Raw genomic sequence first — 16,955 nt, forward strand, 5'->3', positions numbered from 1 at the left:
GTAGACTGGAGATGACAGAGGATAAAAACCAGTAAACTGAGGACAGATTAGTAGAACTTATCCAATCTGTACATCAGAGAGGAAATAGACTGAAAAGATAAATGAACAGTCTCAGAGACCTATGAGATAATAACAAAAAAGCTAATATTTATATCACTGGTGTCCCAGAAGGAGAGGAGAGAGAGAGCGGGACTGAAAAGTATTAGAACAAATAATGGTTAAAAACTTCCCAAAGTTGGCAAAAGATATGAACTTAAAGATTCAAGATGGGTCAAATGGATAAATGCAAAAAAATCCACTCTAAGACACATCATAATTAAACTTTTGAAAACTAAAGACAAAGGAAAAAAAATCTTCAAATATGGGTCAGAGGATGGCATTCTGCTGTTTAAAACCTCCAGTGGCTTCCCCTGTGCCCATGATCCAGAACTATGTTTAATAATGGTGATTTGGGACTCCTACCCTTCAGCGCTATTGAGGATACCAAAGGTCCAGCCACACGAATAGCCACTGGCTTATTCAGTTCCCAGCCATGAGGCTGTGACTGGGTTCTCACGTCTCTGGTCTAAGCTAAGTTGTAATCTTAGGCATAGGGACAAATCTTAAGGCCTCCTTTTACAAATAAGGGGACCCCATCCATGGCACTTATTCAAGCAGTAAACCTGGTTCTGGTTGCTGCCTCCCCAACACGTCACTTACATGAAACTTCTAAAATTGCCTTTACCTGGAAGGAGACAAAATCCTACAGTGTCTGTCTGCTTCTGTCCCTGGAACCCAAGAGACCTTGAGTCCACTCACTACTGTTCATTTCTGCTCCACTTCTGGTTCATGTTTATGTTTATTTGATTACACAGATTCTTAACTTACTCATGTATTCAGTTACTCTTTTTGTGAACAAATATTTAATGAGTACATAATATGTGCTTAATATTTGGGTGGGAAGAGCATATACCAGTTAGACTTAGATTCTGTTCTAAAGACACTTAGATTCTAGTGGGTAGGAGAGAGAACACGGGTACACTCATAAAAAGCCAGCATTTTACAGTGTTTGCTATACATGAAGCACTTCACATGGGTTAACTTATTCAATATCCATTAGCAACACTGAGGTGAGTGCTATTATTATACTCTCCCATTATTTTTGTCTTACTTTGAGGAATGCTGATGTAGAGTGACTCACTCACCCAAGGTGATACATCTTGTTCATGGAGGAACCAGGATGCAGGTCAGCAAAAGGAAATCAGTTTGAGACTGCATGACTGAAAGACCAGTGCACTTGGCTCTGATGAAGAATTTTTGAAGGACTTAGAGCAGGGGTGTGATCAAATATAAAGGTCATTTAGATTTTAGCAAACAGACAGGGTAGATCAGCTCAGATGAACCTCTAGGGAGGAGATTATGAGACAACGGGGGCCCAGGACACACGGTGGCCATGAGAATGGACCAGAAAGTACAGAATAACAGCATCTAGAGACAGATTAGAAATAGATATAAGGAGGATAAAAAGTGTCTCTTTTATGTCAAAAATCAAAGGATGTTAAAGATCCCTGGACTACAGCATGAGAAATGTGAGCTTCATCAGGGTTTTGCCATTTATTAGTTGTGTGTGCTTTTTGGTATGACACTCCAACTCTTAATCCTGTCTTCTCAGTTTTCAAATGAAATTCGATTAGATTAGAGGCTCTAAAGTAGAAGCTACCATGTTTTATTGTTTTTGTTTTTTTAAATTAAAACAATAAAGCATTTTATAAAAATTTGAATTACATCTATCAACACTTGCACATTGGGATTACACACAAATCTGGATTTCTGGCTTTTCATGAAAAACTGGAAGATCTGGTAACACTAGGCTCCTGATCTCACATGACAGCAATGTGCTTCACCTTGAGAAACGCTGTCCCTCTAGCTAGGTCACCTACTTTCTGTCCTTCCATCCCTCAAGTTTGCTTCAACCATAGCAATCATATTGCTTATCTGGGCTCTGTAGGTATTCGAGTATTTTTAGCCCTGAACTAGTTGATTTTCCAGTTTCTTCCATTTGTGAATCTTCTGAATCTGTAACTGTCATATGTTTCCTAAAAGCGGGGGGGATGATAACAATAATAGGTTTAAGAGCTTATCTTGTACACTGTATTTTAAGTGCTTTACATATATTATTTCATTCAATCCTCAAAACAGCCCTTTGGCGTCAATATTATTTTTCATCATCCTCATGTTACAAGTGAGGAACAAATGCTAGGAGAGGCTAACTTGCCCAAGGTCATATGGCAGCTATGTTGTAAGTCAGGATTTGAACCCAACAGTCTGACTCCAGATCTAATGCTTCTAAATCATAAAGCTCTGGAATTCGAAGGTCAGCGAACTTTGGAGAAAGGCTAGTTGGTTCTTGGTGCATGAGAGGATGATGGTCAGTGTACCATGATGGCTGTGAAGGGATGAAGATGATCCAGGTACTAGCTACCCTAGGTGGAGGAGTGAGAACCCTCGGCCCTTGTAATTCTTCACACCACCTGTTAAATAACCGGAAGAGGAGATTCAGTGTAGTCCCAGTGGTAATGAAGCGTTAAGAGCTGAGATGAGAAAGGCTTTGAAAGGATTTAAGAATTAAAGGGGAACGGGAGCCAGAGTGACAGCTCGGGGTGCGGGGAGCTGACTTGAAAGCTAGACGTGTGCTAGCCCTTTTCTTCTGCCAAGAAGATGTAAATGAAAACTTGAGATCTGGACTGGAGGCCAGACAGGTGAGATACTGCTGTGCATCCATCAAATCAAGTTTACAAACTATGGTGAGACAGATGTTTTTCAAAACTATCCAGAGTGCTGCTGGGCAATGGAGCTACAGGGAGGGCTTAATGGCTATTTTAAATTGCTGCTTTATCAACTACGGATATCTAAAATATATAATACAATTTAATAAAATGTGGAAAAATGTACATGAGTCTTCGGAACTTATAAACTATGTAAAAGCTTAAACGTGAAACCACAAGTGGCATATTTTCCCTAAAATGTATATGTAAGCATTTTTCCTTCTTTGATTATCATAATTTTCCTCTTTTTCTTTTACTTTTTATTCCTTTTGTGAGAAAAATGGTTATGAAAAGTTATTTTTAAATTATATACTTAATGAGGCAAATGGAGAATGTATATAAATGGAAAGAATAGTCTTTTATAACAACTGGGCCCATTGAGATATAAATTAGAGAACTGGCTTATCTGCTGTGATATGTTTTTGGAAGAGTTGCTAATAAGCCAAGTTCAGAACTTTTATTTTTCCACTTAGGAAACATTAATTAAGCACCTACTTTGTGCTAGGATCTGGGTAGGAGGCAGAGGGAATAAAATAATACGGTTAAGATTCAGTGCAGGCTTCAAACAATCTGTAATTTGCTCCAGTTACCTGAGGCCTGGTGACAGTGACTGGCATTTAGTTTGGCTCTTCTGAGGCGAAGGATTACCTATCCTGAAGTGTGGATTGATCTACTGCCCCCAAATGTCTTCCCCTGTTTACCTGACACTGTAGGCCATATGTCAGGATGGAATCAGGCAGCATCCTGAGCGGATATCTGATCTCTAGTCTGATACATTAAGCAATGTCTTTCACTCCCTTCTTCCAAATTGTGCAAAATATGTGTAAGTTATAATAACTTATTTCTGTTTTTCTAATTAATTCATAAAGTGAAAAGTGGTTGAGCCAGCTCTGCATAAGCTGGTCCTATTCTCTACTTCTGTTAAAACTGCTCTTAAAAGTATATAGAGTGTTTTTAGGCCAGTCCTCATGGCTTATGCTGTTTTTTACCTCAGGAAAAGGTTAAAAGACAACCACAACTGGGACTGGGAAGCCAGGAATTTGTGAGAAAAGTGAGATAAGATTTTGGATCAGCTCCTATGACTAAGTACTACCAGTTTTGAAAAGTACTATAATCAGTTGATGCGTCCAAGGGGCGGCTTGGCTTGGTTTCAGTCATTGTCCCCAAAGCCACTCCAAGTAAATTTCCTGTAAAATCTATGTAAAAACCGGGTTTGCTAGGAAAAGCCCCACAGTACCCCCTTTCAACCAGAATGACTCCTCTGAATGTCTCTTAGGTAAAAATTCTGGAGCATCCACCAGCTAAAATTCATTTTACAGAAGTTGTAAAGCTGCTGCCAAGGCCTGACCCTGATCTTGTCCTGGTGCTATCATTTGATTCCTTCCTCAGGACTAACAGTAAGCAAACCCTCCTGCAAGGATGAAATCAATGATGTACAGTGAAGGAAGGGTTGGTTTGACCAATGTGGCTGGGAAGACTAGAGAAGGAAGGTATTTTGACTTTGGAAGAGAATGTGAATCTTTGTCACTACCTGGAAAAGCTGGCCTGCTTGGGTGTGGAGCTGCATGAAAACCCTCAGAGAAGAGTGGGACCAAGACCCCGAGATATTTTCCCTTCATTTCAGAATCTTGTCTTGGGTGGGGAGTAATAGTGAACCAAAGAGGGCTGGCCCTTAGAGGGTAGTAAGTCCTCTTCCTAAAACAGGTCATGTGGTCTTTCATCCAGGTTCCTTCACTGATTTGTATGTACATTCGGGCAGGTCATTCAATTCATTTCAATGTTCATCTTACCACAGCTTTGTCCTCATCTGCAAAGTGAAGGCTCTGGATCTCTTAATCTCCATGGCTTCTTCCAGCTCTAGGTACATGTTTCTAGGAGGGATCCTTTGCAGTTGACAGGTCCAGGGGATGCCAGTGATGTCCAGACTAGATGTTTGGAATGGTTCTGTTTATCACAAATGATAAAGGGCTGTCCTGATATAAGAAAGGAGAAACAAAAAAGAGATTGGCTTGGTGTTCCCAGCTTCAAGCAGAATCTACATCTTGGTGAGTGAAGTGAGGGTCATTTGGCTTAAGGTGTTCAGAGTGGATGAGGTTCCTTAACTCATCCAGTGCCTCCAATTACACAGAACTGGCTAAATTGCAGTGAATCCATTGCAATAGTCAAAGAAAACATGGTTTAAGCCTTAAAGAATGAAATTGATTATAAAAGAATAACTGTTTCTTTTAGTTTGACTGAAAGACTTAACTTTGCCATTCTTCACTTAAAATGAGTTCTTTGCATTGTCCATAAGAACAAATCTTCTTAAAAATTTTTTTTGAGAAATAAGAAGTTTAATACATAAAACCCTAAAAATTAATGTGACTGAACCCACATATTTATACAACGTAATATTTATAAATATTATCTCCAATATTTCTGTGCTATGTTAAAGCAAGGATGTATAACTAATATTGTGAGAATATGGCAAATGGAGTGGAGAAGGAAATAGTTTATAAATTTTAGTCACTGTAATTAATAGAAGGAAATACATATTTTCACGTAATCAAATACACATGAACAGTTTCCACTTGCATCGTGGGCGTGGATTTGAAGGCAACATAGAATAAGGAAGGAGCCAACTTTAAAGATGTTTATTTTTCAGCTTATGAGGAACATGTGGAGTTAAGTATATAGAAATATACATCTGAAAATTAAATAACTATACCAGTGATTTAATACTCAACTCTTCAAGGGCAGAAATGGTCTCATTCAGTTTTCAATCCTTAGTACGTCCAACAGTACTTGCTACACAAGAGGTATCTGGTACATTTTGAGAGAGGAAGGAAAAGATTTCCCCCATAAAACAGTTGGGAAAAAGCTCACTTTTGCTTGACCCTGAGGAAGAACTAATCATTTTCTAAAGTGGTAAAAATCCACAAATAAAAACCAGATCATCTTACTGAATGCAGTTGAAGTTACCCTTTTGCCAAATGTTTATTCCTTGAATCCAATGTGCTGGATAATGTACAAGGGCTAACAAAGCTCAGAAGAGGAATAAGACACTCCTTGCCCTCAGGGAATAGTGGATCAAATAGGGGAGATAAAGCATGCAGAAGCAAGTGGTGACAAAGCTATAGTGATATAAAGGTGTGTTATGTTGTGTACATGTTCAAGGGAGATATTACTTTGGGCTGATGGAATTTGTTGAATGCCTATTACATGCTAGGCACTTTGAAACTTATTTCTCTCACAAAGATGGACATTATTATACCCACCTCACAGATGATGAAACTGAGGCTCAGAAAGGTATGCATGTGAAAAATTCATAGCTGGGAAGCCCTTTTCTTTTTTTTTGATGAAAGATGTAAGAGGGACATTTCAGAAGGGAATATGTACCTTGATGGGAGACACGATCTTCAAGACTGGGAAACTGCATAACGTGCCTTAGCTACTTACAATTCTGGTTCCAAGAGCTAGTTCCCGTTTCTGTAAAATGTTAGTAATTCTGGCTTTGGCTAATTCATAATTTATAATAAACCATATGGGACACAGGGTAAAATTTGTTTTTGAACCATCTAAGACAGGGTAAAAGAATTTTAAAGCAGCTTAATGTTATAAATGAGTCTGCAGATGAGATATTTAAGATGATTAAAAAAAAAAAGAAGGGCCTCCCTGGTGGCGCAGTGGTTAAGAGTCCGCCTGCCGATGCAGGGGATACGGGTTCGTGCCCCGGTCTGGGAGGATCCCATATGCCGCGGAGCGGCTGGACCCATGAGCCATGGCCGCTGGGCCTGCGCATCCGGAGCCTGTGCTCCGCAACGGGAGAGGCCACAACAGTGAGAGGCCCGCATACCGCAAAAAAAAAAAAAAAAAAAAAAAAGAAGAACAAGGGGGCTTCCATGGTGGCACAGTGGTTGACAGTCCGCCTGCCGATGCAGGGGATGCGGGTTTGTGGCCCGGTACGGGAAGATCCCACATGCCGTGGAGCGGCTGGGCCCGTGAGCCATGGCCGCTGAGCCTGCGCGTCCGGAGCCTGTGCTCTGCAACGGGAGAGGCCACAACAGTGAGAGGCCCGTGTACTGCCAAAAAAAAAAAAAAAAAAAAAAAAAAAAGAAGGACAAGCTGTTCTCAAACACTTTAGAAGTATGGACTTAAATAAACAGATGAGCCATGTGCAAATTATTTAAACCTATTCTAAGCCCTGTCAATATTTGGAGGGAACCTTGAAAGGTCATTCAGTAGCATTCTAGTTTCATGACCATAAATACCTTTATTTGAGAATACTTTGCTTAAAATGTCACTAGTTAATAATGTAATTACTTTTCTTAAATCCCTCTATAAGGACCACTGTTCTTTTTAGAAAAGAGTCTAAACCAGTGTTTTTCAAAATAATATCTGTAAATTATTTTGAATACCTTATTTGTGTTTTATTAGATTTTCCCTCTTTCTAAATATATCATTTCAAGGGTTAAAAAAATTCATTCATTTATTTATTTTTAAATAACATATCTTGGGTCTGGCTCAGTAGCACCTTGACAAACCATGGCAGGTGGATTAGAGTGAGGGTGGAGGTAGCTCTGACACTTGGCCTATGAAAGAGACCTGGTGACAGATGCTGATGGATCCATCTGACGAGCAAGTTAGGGTAGTCAAAACGGTATATGGTATAAGGAAAAGGAAGTGTTGGGGTTTCCTGAAGGTGTCCTCAGAGATTCATGGGGTGGAGTAAGAAGAAATCAAGGGATGCTCTATCATCAGAAGCCCAGACCTTCAGCCTCCGTGAAGTTAGTAGATCTCAGTACCCAGATTTCTAGCAGAGGTGTTGGAAAGAACAAGGCAAGACCCAGTGCTAAACAGCATGGGTAAGAAAGCAGGTAACTAAGATAAAAAGACTCAGGTCCAGCATCAAGGCAGAAAACACTGAGCCACAGAACTATGAGGCAGGTGGAGTGGACAGTTGTCCAAGGTGCCGAGCCTTCGTTCCCTTTTTTCTTAACACAGGTCTCCTTTGGGAAGCCAGCCAGATAACGAGCATGGAGTTGACCTCATCCAGCTCCTGGGGTGAGCCCTGGATGGCTTAAGTCAAGCAGCATAGTGTCTATGACCTAAGTTGGATCAAGGACAGTGAACCGTTGGGACTTTAACTAAGACTGCTAGCATTGCAGTCTCCTCTTTTTGGAACTACTGTCAGTTCTAGTATCGTGAGGGGAGCCATATTGAGGAAGAAGCTGACATGACTTGTGAACAAGACTGGAAATTGCCTGGGAAATGAAGACAAAGCCCTAAGGATACAGGAAACCATGGATCTTGTGATGACTAAAGACAGCACTATCTCTCTGGACATTTTAGTTGTCTGGACCAATGAATTCCTTTTTCATTGCAGCCATTTGCGTTGGGGTTTCTGTCACTTGTGATTGAAAGCACTTGATACCTTCGATGCTGGCCAGGAGCATCTAATTTCTTCTTCATCCAGAAGAAACACAGTTGTTAGATGCTTCATGGTGGGCACTGAGTCTCGGGGATAAGACCAGTCTCGTTATGATTAGGGTGACTTAAGGTTAGAGGTGTCTTGATGTTGAATCCCAAAGTACTGGGCAAGAACTATTTAAATTTCTTTTGCTGAAGATTAGGATTGGTTGCATCTTAATTGGTTGAATTTAAGGTGAAAATTGAGCCTGCAGATGGCAACAAATTTGACAGGAGGAAGATGGGCTAAGAAACAGGCTGGGTCTGAGTCCATTTACAACACTCCTAAACTTGATTTATTCTTGGAATTGGGGATGGAGAGTTTGAGAGGGACTTAAGGTCTAATTTTATAATGTAGGACAAAGGAAGACATAAATGTACATAAATCATTAATTACTTAAATATTTTGAAATAAAAATTTTAATATATCTAAATAAATAGCTATAGACCGATATATCAATAAGTGAGGCAAACCTATGTAATCAATCTCTTTATTTTAATTGGCACGAAGAATGCACATGAGACTAATATGGTGACAATTATAATTAGAAGTTATATTTCCTCGCTATCCTCTCTCACGAAGACCCTACCTATCTTTGTTTATTGTTATATTCCCAGTATCTAGAGCAATTACTGTTTGTCAAATTGAATAGATAACTTGGTTGTCTTCCTATAGGTTCTCTCCAAAGCTGACCTTGACATAAGGACTTGAGCAGAGATGGTTTATTTCAGATGTGAACCCAGGCAGCCAAGAAAGGAAGTAGAGAAATTAAACAGGGGAAGGAAAGGAACCAATAAACGTCATGTTAACAAGCCAGCTACCATAGTAGGCAACAGGACTTCAATCCCACAGGGGATGTCTAAGAAACCATGTGGAACATGCCTCAGAACTGTCCCCTTGTACAGTGGGGAAGCTAGGACTTTACCTTCCACATCTTATTCTCCATTAGGTGAGGGCTCACTCCATCCCTAGAGGTGAACTCCCCAACACTTGTGTTGGGTCTGTCTCCAACGGCCTACGGTATCACAATGTGGAGAAAGCCCTCAGGCAGAGGAAAGGCGAGAGCCAGAAACTTGAGATGGGCAGTTTGTGATAGAAACAATCTATCACAGCGACAGGTGAAATTTGAGGCAGACCAAGAGGATATGGGGTGGACATCTATAGCATCTGCCACACTGGTAACCAGGACACCTGTTTTCATCTGGTCAATATCTCTTACCCACTACTTTAGGTCATGGCATCTCCCCTTCACCTGGTGAACTGATACTCCTTCAGTCTACGCATTTCTGGTGTTTGCCAATCAAGAACGGCTGGGTTCCATCTTACTGCTCTAGAGTGTTATATGTGGACACTGAGAAGATGAGAAGATCTCTCTTTCCTCTGAGTTCACTAACTTAAATGATTTATACCTGGACTCATCTGCAGCCATGCTTCTCCTTCCCCTGAAGGAGGAAGCCATCTATAGCAGCAGAGAATGGAACCAATATTTACAGAGAGAAGCAAAACCAAAGAATGCAGAGAACCATAAAGACAAAGTTGAGTTCTAAAGTGAAGTCATTTCTTTCTTTTTTTAAAATAAATTTATCTATTTATTTATTATTTATTTTTGGCTGTGTTGGATCTTCGCTGCTGTGTGCAGGCTTTCTCTAGTTGCAGCGAGCGGGAGCTACTCTTCGTTGTGGTGCACTGGCTTCTCATTGCAGTGGCTTCTCTTGTTGCAGAGCGTGGGCTCTAGGTGCACGGGCTTCAGTAGTTGTGGCATGCGGGCTCAGTAGTTGTGGCTCACAGGCTCTAGAGTGCAAGCTCAGTAGTTGTGGCACACGGGCTTAGTTGCTCCGCGGCATGTGGGATCTCCCTGGACCAGGGCTTGAACCCTGCGTTGGCAGGTGGATTCTTAACCATTGCGTCACCAGGGAAGTCCCTGAAGTCATTTCTTAAGGCTGATCTACTCCGATCAGGAAAGTTCCCCTGACTTACCCAGTCTCATGAGGAAATCGGTTTTCTATTCTACTCCACCTCCACTTTTTTCTTTGCATATTCTAGATTGAATTAGCTTTCTCTCATTAACAGCCGAAATAGTATTACCCAATATACTTGCTTTAAAAAAAAAAAGCCACATAGTTGGTTGAAATAGAGCAACCATTAGTTTCTAGGAGGCAGAGAATCCTACAATGAACAACACATACCTCATCTACACTACGGAAATGTAGTAGCTGGGAAGCAAATACTTATCACTGCTCTAGGAAGAGAGGAAAAATGACACAAATCTTGTGTGGTCTACAGAAGAACAAATCTCTTTAGATCCTGAGTCTAGAATATATAAAGGTGGGTTTTATACACAAGTTTTTTGTTTGTTTGTTTGTTTTTAGGACACCAAAACACTGAGGGATCATGGGAGGAGGAGTCCTTCAAAAAAGCTTTGTATCACCAATTGTCCATGTCTTTTGTATGTTCTTCTAAAGATCTTTTTAAAAGTTGTTTTACTATGTGTTTATTATCTTAATTATAAATTAGTACTCCACAATGACATCTTAAACACTCATACTTTTGCCTCTTCTTTTTTCTTCAACTAGTAGAAACAAGTTAAGAAGTAAACAGCTTGACAACATTGGTACCTTCCTTATAAGACTTTTTTTAAACTATTATTTTTCTTTTGTTAAATAGAAAATTCCAATACTTCTCTCAATCTGCTGCTATAAGATCCTGCTGTTTGATTTTCTATTTGATACTTTTGTGACATTTATTCAAATGGAAAAAACAGCTTCAAATTATTTGTATTTATAGACACAACCCAAGAAATTTCATGTAAATACAGAAAATCAGTTTTTGATAAAACATAAAAAAATGATGTACGCATGATTCTGATGAGAAACCATGATGTTTAATACAATTTAACAAATTTTTGAGTCACTGATGTTGGTCAGGGTTTGCACTAGACTCCAAACAATAGGCTGCATATCCAGGTCTTATATGAAGCCTGACAGATGATTTTTGTTATTGGAGAACTAATACCAAGAGATACTGTGAGGCTTGGCTGTCTTCCTTGCAATGGCGTACTGAGAAGGCAGATCTAGAACCATGGGGTTGATAACCTGATATTTCTGTCCCACGGCCAGGGGTACATTGACCCCTCCCTATGGATAGGTTATTTACTCTGAACAATTGAAGCCAGTGAGCTGGGTGGAGAGCACAAGGGATAGTAAAGAAGGAAAGGGAGGGTCATAGTGGGACCGAGTATCAGGTCTGGAGGAGCTTTGGGCAGTAAGCAGGAAATGAGTTTTAAGATGACAAGAGGGAGTATTGAGAAGAAACTGGATCAAGAGAGTGAGTATTAAGTGCGTAAACAGTAAAAGGATTGAAGACCCACTTTTCTGGGATGCCAGAAGGAGTGAATCTGGTAGCTCAAAGGAGCCATTTACAACTAGACATCATCCACAAATCAAATAACTGAAAATCAAAACAATGGAAGCAATCCATCAGTTTACTTAGAACACACCAAATAACTTGCTGGATTAAATTGTTTTTCTCAAAGTCACTGTACCAATCTACATTCCCACCTGCACTGTATGGGAATTTCAGTTGCTCCACATCCACACCAACAGTTGGTATCATCAGTCTTTTTTATTTTAAGATCATTGGTATTAAAAAGATCTCATGTATCTCATGAGGAGCAAGGTTGAGAAACAATTTTCTATAATCTGAGAGAATCATACTAGATAGATAAGAATGGAAACTGACCTTTAGAATAGCCACCTGGGAAAATTACTTAATCTCTTTGTGTTTAGTAATCCTCATTTATAAAATTAGGATAATAATTCATAAGGTTGTTGTGAAAATTTGCATATGTTAAGACATGCAAAGCACATTGTGTTTGCAGCTCTAACTTGTTATTGTATCTGCCATAGAGTCAACCAAACAGTGAACAAACATTCCTGGGTACGTTCTTCCATGGGTTGTGTGAGACCTTCCCAAACACTCCTGCATTCTACAGGTTATCCAGTTACTCACTCATTTATCAGGCAGGAAGGTTATAAAAGGCATGTTTTTAGTCATTATCTGACAATGCCAAACCAAAAAAAAAAAAAATCATGAGAAAAAAAATGATTGAATAGGAGGCAAGAGAAAATGAGGATAGATTATCTTCTTTATAATTTCCATTACTGTAAATAAATTCACAAAAATTATGAACAGCCCAAAATAATCATTTTCCTCTCAAATTTGAACCATTGGTTTAAGAAATATGTGTGTTAAATTTTAAAGTCTTCAAAATAAAATGGAGAAAATAACATTTAAAAATCTCTTATTATACACACACACATAAAATAATTTCTCTCAATATATACAATTTCAGAAATAGCAGATGCTGTCAGTGGGGTCAATGTAGCTTAAATTTTAGCCTTAGGAAAACAAAGTATTTTTATATCAAATCAAATGTTGAAAAAATATAACCTGACATATGAATATTTAGAATGAGAAGCAACAACTAGGATCCACACCAAGTATGCCATTATATCAATTGTACTTCAAAGCAAAAAATAGCATATTGTGTATCTTTTTTTTTTTTTAAGATTCCACATATAAGTGATATCATGATATTTGTCTTTCTCCATATGGCTTCACTTACTATGATAATCTCCAGGTCCATCCATGTTGCTGTAAATGGCATTATTTCATTCTTTTTTATGGCCGATTAATATTCCATTGTATATATGTAATACATATATATGCCCAGGAGTGGGACTGTAGGATCATATGGTAACTCTATTTTTAGTTTTTTAAGGAACGTGCATACTGTTCTTCATAGTAGCTTCCCCAATCTACATTCCCACCAAGAGCATTTGTTATTTGTAGACTTTTTAATGATGACCATTCTGACTAGTGTGAGGCAATACCTCCTGGTAGTTTTGATTTGCGCTTCTCTAATAATTAGCAATGTTGAGCATCTTTTCATGTGCCTATTGGCCATCTGTATGTCTTCTTTGGAGAAATGTTTAGTTAGATCTTCTGCCCATTTTTTAATTTGTTTGTTTGTTTTTTTAATATTGAGCTGTATGAACTGTTTGTATATTTTGGAAATTAATCTCTTGTCGGTTGCATTATTTGCAAATATTTTCTCCCATTCATGGGTTGTCTTTTCATTTTGTTTACAGTTTCCTTTGCTGTGTACAAGATTTTAAGTTTAATTAGGCCTCATTTGTTTCTTTTTGTTTTTATTTTCATCACTCTAGGAGATGGATCCAAAAAGATATTGCTGCAGTTTATGTCAAAGAGTATTCTGCCTATGTTTTCCTCCAGGAGTTTTATAGTATCTGGTCTTACATTTAGGTCTTTAATCCATTTTGAGCTTATTTTTGTATGTGGTGTTAGATAGAGAATGTCCTAATTTTTTTTTGTTTGATTTTTTTTTTTTTTTTTTTTTTTGCGGTACGCGGGCCTCTCACTGTTGTGGCCTCTCCCATTGTGGAGCACAGGCTCTGGATGCGCAGGCTCAGCGGCCACGGCTCATGGGCCCAGCTGCTCCGTGGCATGTGGGACCTTCCTGGACCGGGGCACGAACCCGTGTCCCCTGCATCGGCAGGTGGACTCTCAACCACTGCGCCACCAGGCAAGCCCTCTAATTTTTTTTACATGTGGCTGTCCAGTTTTCCCAGCACCACTTATTGAAGAGACTGTCTTTTCTCTGTTGTATATTCTTGCCTCCTTTGTTATAGATTAATTGACCATAGGTGCGTGGATTTATTTCTGTGCTTTCTTTCCTGTTCCATTGATCTTTATTTCTGTTTTTGTGCCAATACCATACTGTTTTGATTATTGTACATTTGTAGCATAGTCTGAAGTCAGGGAGCATGATTCCTCCAGCTCCATTTTTTTCCCTCAAGATTGCTTTGGCTATTTAGAGTCTTTTTGAGTTTCTATACAAATTAAACAATTTTTTGTTCTAGTTCTGTGAAAACTGGCATTGGTAACTTGATAGGGAATGCAAATTGAATCTGTAGATTGCCTTTGATAGTATAATTTTGATAATATTGATTCTTCCAATCCAAGAACACAGTAAATCTTTCCATCTGTTTGTGTTGTCTTCAATTTTTTTCATCAGTGTCTTATAGTTTTTGGAGTATAGGTCATTTGCCTTCTTAGGTAGGTTTATTCCTAGGTATTTTATTCTTTTTGATGTGATGGCAAATGGGATCATTTCTTTAATTTCTGTTTCAGATATTTTGTTGTTAGTGTATAGAAATACAACAGATTTCTGTGTATTAATTTTGTATACTGTGACTTTATCAAATTTATTGATGAGCTCTAGTAGTTTTCTGGTAGCATCTTTAGGATTTTCTATGTATAGTATCATGTCATCTGCACACAGTGACAGTTTTATTTCTTCTTTTCCTATTTGGATTCCTTTTATTTCTTTTTATTCTCTGATTTCTATGGCTAGGACTTCCAATACTAAGTTGAATAAAAGTGGTGACAGTGGGCATCATTGTCTTGCTCCTGATCTTAGAGGAAATGCTTTCAGCTTTTCACTGTTGAGTATGATGTTAGCTGTCAGTTTGTCATAAATGGCCTTTATTATGCTGAGGTATGTTCCCTTATGCCCACTTTCTGGAGAGTTTTTATCATAAATGGATGTTAAATTTTAACAAAAGCTTTTCTGCATCTATTGAGATGACCATATGGTCTTTATTTTTCAAGTTGTTAATGTGGTGTATCACACTGAACTTATTTACACACACAGATGAACTTATTTACAAAATAGAAACAGACCTACAGACATAGAAAACAAACTTATGGTTACCAAAGGGGAAAGAAGTAGGAGAGGGATAAATTAGGAAGTTGGGATTAACATATACAGACTACTATATTTAAAATAGATAACCAACAAGGGCCTACTATATAGCACAGGGAACTATACTCAATATTTTATAATAAACTATAAGGGAAAAGAATACATATTTTATATCTCAATCACTGTGCTGTACACCTGAAACTAACACACCCTTGTAAATCAACTATACTTCAATAAAAAATAGCGTATTTTGCTTGTGGTTATTCAGCATGCAAGAGCAAATAGATCAAATTTTACTCTTGGGCTTCCCTGGTGGTACAGTGCTTAAGAATCCACCTGCCAATACAGGGTACACGGGTTCAAGCCCTGGTCCGGGAAGATCCCACATGCCGTGGAGCAACTAAGCCCATGCGCCACAACTACTGAGCCTGTGCTCTAGAGCCTGGGAGCCACAACTACTGAGCTCATGGGCCTAGAGCTCATGCTCTGCAACAAGAGAAGCCACCACAATGAGAAGCCCACGCACCACAACAAAGAGTAGCCCCCACTTGCCACAACTAGAGAAAGCCCGTGTGCAGCCTGCATGCAGCAACAAAGACCCAACTCAGCTAAAGATAAAAAAAATAAATAAATAAATAAATAAACTAAAAAAAACAAGTTTTACTCTTGAGGCAACGTTGTGAATAAGTCAACAACTTTAATTTGCCACCTACGTCACAACCAGAACAAAATACCTTTGGATGTACAAGAGTCAAATGTGCATTGCCACATTTTTCACTGTTTATATAATCTGAACTATATACAACACTATAACAAAAATAGACATAACCTGAAACCCTACCACCATTAACGTTTCGGTGTTCATATTAGAATGTTTAATAAACTCTAAAAATTAACATCTCCCATTTGCATTCACATTGGCTTACTGGGTTACTCAGTTAGATACTATACCTTAGAATAGCCAGTATAATATGTTCACTTGTTGTTGCCTTGCTCCCTCCATTCCTCCCTTCCTCTTTTCTAAAAATATTTCAAAATTATCTTCCATGGGTGGATTGTTGTGGTCCTTGTTCTTCTTAAGCCAGTCAGCATAATAGCCCAAGTGGATACTGATAAGCTATGCCAACCAGAAGGTCAAATAAGACTAAGTTCTGGGATTCCAATTGTGGGAAGCAGACTTTCCCTTTTCTGTCGGAAACATGTGGCCTGGAAACCTTCTTGAAATGCCAAGAAGAATGTCTTTAGAGAATGGAGGAACCACTAAAGAAATACTGCTGAGGAATGAGGGGTAGCAACTACAATCCACTCACACTGTTTTAATTGCTGGATCAAACTTCGGAAACAAAACCTACTCTGGGCTTTTCAGTTATGTGAGACAATAAATTCCCTGTATTGTTTAATCCAGTTTGAGCTGGATTTCCAGTAACTGAAATCTGGTTACTTGCAGCCAGAAAGGAAGGAAGGAAGGAAGAAAAAAAGACAGTCAGACCTTGTTGGAGATAAACCTGAGAGTTTAAACACTCAGAAAAGCTGCTTGCCATTTTCAAAATGGGTACTTTGATCACTGTTTCAGTGGACTTTTAGACAAGAACAGATACTGTATGGCATTTCGTGCTTCTTGCTTCCATGCATTTGCTCATTTCTTTTAAGGCTCCGTTCAACTGACATTTTCTCCCAAGAAGTCTTCTCTGAACCTGTCAGCACAGAGGAATCTGACAATCTTAAGACACACAAAAGGGGCTTCCCTGGTGGCGCAGTGGTTGAGAGTCCGCCTGCCGATGCAGGGGACACGGGTTCGTGCCCCTATCCCGGAGGATCCCACGTGCCGCGGAGCGGCTGGGCCCGCGAGCCATGGCCGCGGAGCCTGTGTGTCCGGAGCCTGTGCTCCGCAACGGGAGAGGCCACAGCAGTGAGA

This window comes from Mesoplodon densirostris, chromosome 5 (genome assembly GCF_025265405.1).
Source record: "Mesoplodon densirostris isolate mMesDen1 chromosome 5, mMesDen1 primary haplotype, whole genome shotgun sequence".
Lineage (NCBI taxonomy): Eukaryota > Metazoa > Chordata > Mammalia > Artiodactyla > Ziphiidae > Mesoplodon > Mesoplodon densirostris.